An 8,928-nucleotide genomic window follows, 5' to 3' on the forward strand; every position below is an offset into this window, starting at 1 on the left:
TCGGGAGGGAGACAAACCATAAGTGACTCTTAATCTCACAAAACAAATTGAGGGTTGCTGGGTGGAGGGGGGTTGGGAGAGGATGGTGGGGTTATGGACATTGGGGAGGGTATGTGCTATGGTGAGTGCTGTGAAGTGTGTAAACCTGGCAATTCACAGACCTGTACCCCTGGGGATAAAAGTACATTATATGTTTATAAAAAATTTAAAAATATATAACAAGGAACCAATCAGAGTGGAGGAATATAATCAAGCCAATGAAAAATACGTTGGATGTCATCAACTACAGATTAGTGGAAGCTGAACTGATCAGTGACCTGGAAGACGTGGTATCACAAAGCACCAAAGCTGAACAGCAAAAGGAAAAACAGAAGGTTTCAAAAGGAGAATAGGTTAAGGAATTTCTTGTACAACATCAAGCATACTAATATGTGCGTTATAGAGGTTCCAATAGAAAGAAAATAAGAGAAAGGTACAGAAAAAGTATTTGAAGAAATAATAGCTGAAAATCTCCTTATCTTGGGGAAGGACATCCAGGGCCAGGAAACACAAAAACACCAACCAAAATAAACTCAAGCAGGCCCACACCAAGATATGTAACAGTTAAAATGGCAAAAACAAAAACAAAAGCAAAACAAAACAAAAACGATAAAGAGAGAATCTTAAAAGCAGCAAAAGCAAATATGTACATACAAGAGAAACCTTATAAGGCTATCAGCTGAATTTTCAGCAGAAATCTTGCGGGTCACAGAAAATGACATGATATATATAAAATGTTGATAGGATATAAACTACAACCAATACTTTACCAGAGAAGGTTATCATTCAGAATGAAGGAGAGAGAATCTCCCCCACAAACAAAAATTAAAGGAGTTAATCACCAATAAATTTGTCTTACAAGAAATGTTATATTTTTTAAGCAGAAAGGAAAATGTTATAATTAGAAGTAACATAAATGTAAGTGGAAAAATTCACAAATAAAAGCAAACATACAATAAAAGATCAATCACTTGTAAGGCTAATATCAAGGTTAAAAGACAAAAGCAAAAAATTCAATTCAATTAGATCTAAACTTTATTAAGAGGCTTAAAAATGAAAAGTTAAATATGACATTATATAAATAAAACATGGAGGAGGAAGTAAAAATGTAGTATTATTAGAGTATCTTTGAATTTAAATGATGATCAATGTAATATAAACTACCATACTTTTAGTGTGGTAGATAGAACCTCATGGCAACCACAAACCAAAATTTATAATAGATATATAAAAACAAAAATTTAAAAATCCAAGCATAATAGTAAAGAAAGTTATCAATCGCGACAGAAGAAAACAAGTTTAAAAAGGAGAAAAAGCTTTTTCTTCTTTCTCGATTCCTTTGACTATTCAAGGTTTCTTTGTTTTGTTTTGTGTTTTGGGTTCCATACAAATTTAGTATTATTTGTTGTAGTTCTGTGAAAACTTCTGTTGGCATTTTGATAGGGATTTCATTAATCTGTATATTGCTTTGGGTAATATCAACATTTTAACAATATTATTTTTTTCAATCCATGAAAATAGAGTACGTTCCCATTTGTTTGTGCCATTTTATATTTCCTTCATCAGTGTTTTAGGCAAAATAGACTTTAAAACAAGACTCTAACAATAGACAAAGAAAAGCATTACGTAATAATTAATCAATTCAACAAGAAGATATAATTGTACATAGGAGAACCTAAATACATAAAGCAAACAGTAACAGATAAAGGGAGAAATTGACAGTAACACGATAGCAGGGAACATGAACACCTCATTAAAAACAATGGAACAGAAAATAAAAAAGACAACAGTGACTTTGAATGATCCATTAGACCATATTTACTTAACAGATATAGACAGAACATTCCATTCTTTTTTTTAAATATTTTATTTCTTTATTTGACAGACGGAGATCACAAGCAGGCAGAGAGTCAGGCAGAGAGAGAGGGGGAAGGAGGCTCCCTGCTGAGCAGAGAGCCTGATGCGGGACTCAATCCCAGGACCCTGAGATAATGACTTGAGCTGAAGGCAGAGACTTAACCCACGGAGCCACCCAGGAGCCCCCAGAACATTCCATTTTAAAAGAGCAAAATACACATTCTTTTAAAGTTCTCATTTAACATCTTCCGAGGTAGATCACATGGTAAGACACAAAACAAGAATCAATAAATCTGAGAAGATTAAAATCATACCATGTATCTTTTCCAGCTACAACTGATGAGACTAGAAATGAATTCCAAGAAGTAAAATGGAAAAAAAAACCCACAAACATGTGGAGGCTAAACAACATATTACTAAACAAGAATGGATTAAATAATAAATCAAAAATAAAATTTAAAAAACACATGGAAAAAATGAAAATGAAAGCACAATGATCTAAAATGTTTTGAGGTACGAAACAGTTTTTCAGAGAGAAGTTTACAGTGATACAAGCCTACCTAAAGAAATAAGAAAAATCTCAAATAAACTATCTAGCCTTATACCAAAGGTGATGGAGAAAGAACAAAACCCAAAGTAGTAGGAAGAAAAAAATAATAAAAATCAGGGCAGAAATAAATAAAACAGAAACTCAAACAAAATCAATGAAACCAAAGCTAGTTTTTTGAAAATTGATAAACTTTGAGTCAGACTCATTAAGAAAAAAGGAGAGGTCTCAAAATCAGAAACAAAATAGAACATGATGCCACAGAGATATAAAGGATTACAAGGGACTACTGTGAAAAATATCATGCCAACCAATTAGACAATCTGGAAGAAACGGATTAATGCCTAGAAACCTGCAATCATCCAAAACTGAATCAGGAAGAAATAGAAAATTTAAACAGACTGATTAGTAATAACAAAATTAAATTGGTAATCCAATCTCCCAACAAACAAAAGTCCAATACCAGATAGTTTCACAGCTGAATTCTGTGAAATTTAAAGAAAAGTTAATGCTATAATTTAGAGGAGAAAGGAATGTTTCCAAGTTGATTATATGAGACCAACATTATCCTGATACCAAAAAACCAAAGACCCTACTAAAAAGGAGAATTACAGGACAATATCCCTGATGAAAAGGGATGCAAAACTTTTCAGTAAAATGCTAGGAAATCAAATCCAAGAGTACATTAAAATAATTATTCAGCACCATCAAGTGTGATTTATTCCTGGGCTGCAAATCTGGTGCAATATTCATATATGAATCAATAGCATATACCATATTAATAAAAGAAAGGATAAGAACCATACAATCCAGTCAAGAGATGCATAAAAAGCATTTTATAAAATAATAGCATCCATTTCTGATAAAAACTTCAACAAAGTAGGGGTAGATGGAAGATACCTTAGCATCACAAAGAGCATATATGAAAGACACACAGCTAATATCCTTAATGTGAAAAAATTGAGAGCCTTTCCTCTACAGTCAGAAAGGAGACAAGGATTCCACTCTCACCATTACTATTTAACATAGTACTAAAGTTCTTAGCCTCAGCAATAATACAACAAATAGAAATGAAAGGTATCCAAATTGGCAAAAGAAGTCAAACTTTCACTATTTGCAGGTGACGTGAAACTCTATGTAGAAAACCCAAAAGACTCCACCAAAAGAGTTGCTAGAACTCATACATGTATTCAGCAAAGTCACAGGATATAAAATCAATGTGAAGAAGTCTGTTACATTTCTATACACCAATAACAAAGCAGCAGAAAAGGAAATAAAGGAATTGATCTCATTTGCAATTGCACCAAAGACAATATAATACCTAGGAACAGATCTAAATAAAGAAGTAAAATATGTATACTCTGAAAACTATAAAACACTTATGAAAAAAATTGAAGAGGACCAAAGAAATGGAAAATCTCTCCATGCCCATAGATTGGAAAAACATTGTTAAAATTTCTATACTACACAAAGCAATTTATACACTTAATTCAATCACCATCATAATACTACCAATATTTTTCACAAAGCTAGAATAAGAAAATGTAAAATTTATATAGAACCACTAAAGACCCTGAAGAGCCAATGCAATTCCGAAAAAGAAAAACAAAACTGGAGGCATCACAATTCTGGATTTCAAGGTATATTACAAACCTGTCATCATCAAGATACTAAGGTACTGGCACAAAAACAGACACATAAATCAATGGAACAAAATAGAGAAGCAAGACATGGGCCCTCATCTATATTGCCAAGCAATCTTCAACAAAACAGGAAAGAATATCCAATGGAAAAACACACCTTTTCAGCAAATGGTGCTGAGAAAACTGGACCACTTTCTTACAACCATACACAAAAATAAATTCAAAATACATGAAAGAACTTAATGTGAGATAGGAAACTAGAGGGGAACACAGGGAAAAACTATCTGTCCTTGGCTGTAGCAACTTCTTCCTAGACATGTCACCACAGGCAAAGGAAACAAGAGCAAAAATAAACTATTGTAAGATAAAAATCTCCACACAGCAAGGTAAACAGTCAACAAAACTAAAAGGCACACTCTGGAAGGGAGAAGATATTTGCAAATGATGTAATTGATAAAGGCATAGTATCCAAAGTCTACAAAGAACTTTTCAAACTCAACACCCCAAAACAACCCAGTTAAGAAATGGACAGAAGGCTTGAATAGACACTTTTCCAAGAAAACACATCCAGGTGGCTAACAGACATGTACAAAGATGCTGAACATTACTCATCATCAGGGAAATACAGATCAAAACCACAATAAGATACCAGCTCATACTTGTCAGAATGGATAAAATTAACAACAGAAAGACAACAGGTGCTGGCAAGGATGTGGAGAAAGGAGCACACTATTGCACTGTTAGTGGGAATCCAAACTCTGAAGAACAGTATGGAGTTTCCTCAAAATATTAAAAATAGAACTATACTATGGTCCAGCAATGGCACTACTAGGTATTTACCCAAAGAATAAAAAAATACAGATTCGAAAAGATACATGCACCCTGATGTTTATAGAAGCATTATCAACAATAGCCAAACTATGGAGAGAATACAAATGTCCATTAACTGATGAACCGATGAGGAAGTGTTGGTATCTATAGACAATGGAATATTACTCAGCCATCAAAGAATGAATTGTTGCTATTTGCAACAACTTGAATGGAGACAGGGTGTATAATGCTAAGTGAAAGTCAATTAGGAAAAGACAGATGCCATATGATCTCACACATATGTAAAATTTAAGAAGGAAAGTGGGTGAACATATGCATAGAGGGAAAAGAAAAAAGGGAAGACGGAAAGAAGGTATAAGAGACTCAATGATAGAGAATAAACTAAGATTTGATGGAGGGAGGTGGGTGAACTGTGGACTGATGAATATTAAGGAGACCACTTGTTGGGGTGCCTGGGTGGCTCAGTGGGTTAAAGCCTCTGCCTTCAGCTCCAGTCATGATTCCAGGGTCCTGGGATCGAGCCCCGCATCAGGCTCTCTGCTCAGCAGGGAGCCTGCTTCCTCCTCTCTCTCTGCCTGCCTCTCTGCCTACTTGTGATCTCTGTCTGTCAAATAAATAAATAAAATCTTAAAAAAAAAAAAAGGAGGACACTTGTTATTGTGAGCACTGGGTGTTGTATGTAAGTGTTGAATCACTGAATTCTGTTCCAGAAACTACTATTGAACTGTATATAAACTGCCTAAAATTTAAAAAGAAGACATAAAAATGGCTAAAAGGCATGTGAAAATTTTTTCATCATCATGAGCCACCAGGGAAATTCAAATCAAAACCACATTGAGATACCAATTATAAAAATTGCATTTTGCCAATTAGAATGGCAAAAATTGACAAGGCAACAAATAACAAATGTTTGAGAGGTTGTGGAGAAAGGGGAACCATCTTACACTGTTGGTGGGAATGCAAGTTGGTACAGCCACTTTGGAAAACAGTGTGGAGATCCTTCAGAAATTTAAAAATAGAGCTACCCTATGACCCAATAATTACATGACTACATATTTACCTCAAAGATACAGATGTAATGAAAATAAGGGTCATATGCACCCCAATGTTCATAGCAGCAGTGTTCACAATAGCCAAACTGTGGACGAGCCAAGATGCCCTTCAACAGATAAATGAATAAAGAAGATGTGGCTCATAACATCAATGGAATATTACTCAACCATCAGAAAGAATGAATACCCAACATTTGCATCAATATGGATGGAACTGGAGGAGACTATGCTAAGTGCAATAAGTCAAGCAGAGAAAGACAATTACTGTATGGTTTCACTTATTTGTGGAACAAAAAGAATAGCATAGAGGATATTAAGAAAAGGAAGGGAAAAATGAAGGTGGGGAAATCAGAGGGGGGATGAACCGTGAGAGACTATGGACTCCAGGAATCAAACTGAGGGTTTTAGAGGGGAGGGAGTAAGGGGATGGGTGAGCCTGGTGATGAGTCTTAAGGAGGACACATTGCATGGAGCACTGGGTGTTATATACAAACAATGAATCATGGAACACTATAGCAAAAAGTAATGGTGTACTGTACTGTCACTAACATAAAGTAATTTTACAAATATAAAAATAAGAATAATAATAGTAAAAACAAAAAATATATTATTAAATACAGAGAACAATCTGGTGGGTGACAGAAGGGAGGTGAGGGGAGTGATGGGTGAAATAGATGAAAGGGATTAAGAAGAGTACACTTATTTTGATAAGCACTGAGAAATGTATAGAATTTCTATTCATAGAAATGTATAGAATTATACACCTGAAATGAATATAACATTATGTGGTAATTATATTTCAATAAAAAAGGAATAGAAAATATAAACAAATCAATAATGAGTAAGATAAAATCCATAATGAAAAACAAACCAGCATAGAAAACCCTAGTACCAGATGGCTTCACTTGTGAATTCCACCCAGACATAACATTAAAGAGGATGAATACTTCCAAACTCGTTTTATGAGACCAGCATTATCTGATACCTAAGCCAGTTAATGGCACTACCAAAAATAAAAGATACTATAAAACAATAACTCTGATATGGATGCAAAAATTCTAAATGAAATATTAGCAAATTCAACAACAGATTAACAAGCTCATACTCCATGATCAAGTGGGTTTTCCTGGTATTCAAGGGTGGTTCAAATACAGAAATCAAAAAAATGTAACATGACACACTAATAGAATCAAAGATTTAAATAATCATATGATTGTCTCAATAAATGCAGAAAAAGCTTTTGACAGAATAAAGCAGCTAAAAAAAATCATTTAAAAATTCAGAATAGAAGGAACATACCACAACATAATAAGGACCACATAGCATAAACCAACAGCTAATGTTGTACTCAATGATGAATAATTAAAAGCTTTCTTTTAAAATCATTGAAAAAATAAGGAAGCTCACTCTCACCACTCATATTTAAGACAGTACTGGAAATCCTGGTTGGAACAATTAGGAAAAGACAAAGAAATTTAAAAAGCTTCCAAATCAGAAAGGAACAGTTGTTGAAAATTTTATTATGTGCATAGGATATGATAGTGTATATAGAAACACTAAAGACTGAAGAAAAAAAATGTTATAATGAATCAATAAATTTGGAGGGATTGCAGGAGATATAATCAACACAGAAATTGCTTTCATTTCTATACACCATTAGCTAATCATCTGAAAAATAAAGAAAACTATCCCATTCACAATAGCATTAAACTCAATAAAATACTGAGGGATAAATTAAAGGAAGTAAAAGATCTGTACTTTGTAAACAATAAGAATCTGATGAAAGTAATTGAAGAAGACAGATACAAGTGGAAAAATATCTCATTTTCTTGGAGGGGATGAATTAATATTATCAAAACTATTACATTATTATTAAAACTTCCATACCTCACACATCCATCTATAAATGCAACAAAATACATATTAAAATTCCAATGGAATTTTCAAAGAAATAATAAAGGTAGTCCTTGAAATTATATGGGAAGGGAGCTAAGATGGCAGCATGGTAGGACACTAGGCTTCATTTGTCCCTCAAATCTAAACAACTATCAAACCATTCTGAATATCCAAGAAATTGACCTGAGGACTGACAGAACAAACTGGACAACTAGAGGAAGAGATGAGGTCATGCTAAGGAAGGTAGGAAATGTGGAGACATGCTTTGGGGGAGAAATGGATTGCTGGGGCCATGGTGAAGAGAGAGTCCTTGTCACAGGGAAAGACGAGAGAGAGTGGAGTGCACAGGGATATGCACAAAGCAGATACTTCCCCAAAGCCATTACCTGGGAAATGAGAGGGGCTGATTCTTGTGAGTTTTTGCAACCAGTGGCAAAGACTGGAGTTTTAGAGGTCTCTGGGCTTTGCTGTGATAGAGCCCTGAGCATGCTGCTCTACTGCTGGAGAGAAGGCAGGCACGCAACGCTGAGACAGATGGCACAAACCAAGGATCAACTAAGGCACATGGGGAGAGACACTTCACTCTTCTTGGAGTGCTTCTGTGAGAGGTGGTGTTCTAAGTATCACCTCTTTAGGGACAAATGAGCCAACAGATGACATCTCCTTCCTCTGCCCCTCAGCATAGGAACAGAGACACCTGCTGAGGGCATCTAAATCAGACACTGACTGTTTAGTCTGTTATGCCCCAAATCCCACACCACTGAGCTCTGGGATGACAGCCCTTCTTGGTCAAACCTGTATCAGTCCCTACATGATGAGACCCTCCCACAGAAGATCAGTGCAGTTCCCTACCACACCAGGTCCCTAACATTTGGATTTTAAAAGTTGGCAGCTTGGCTGGGAGAGAGTCTAAAGTGCACTGTGCTGCTCCCAGCAGGGAAACAACCTGGAGAAAGACAACAAGAAAACATTGATCTAAAAAATGCTTGGGACACACAAGGAGAAGTTGTTCATTCCTCTGGGAATACTTCCCACAAAGCAGCAAGCACAGAGACACTTCTCC

Source organism: Mustela nigripes, chromosome X (assembly GCF_022355385.1).
Source record: "Mustela nigripes isolate SB6536 chromosome X, MUSNIG.SB6536, whole genome shotgun sequence".
NCBI classification, from domain to species: Eukaryota; Metazoa; Chordata; class Mammalia; order Carnivora; family Mustelidae; genus Mustela; species Mustela nigripes.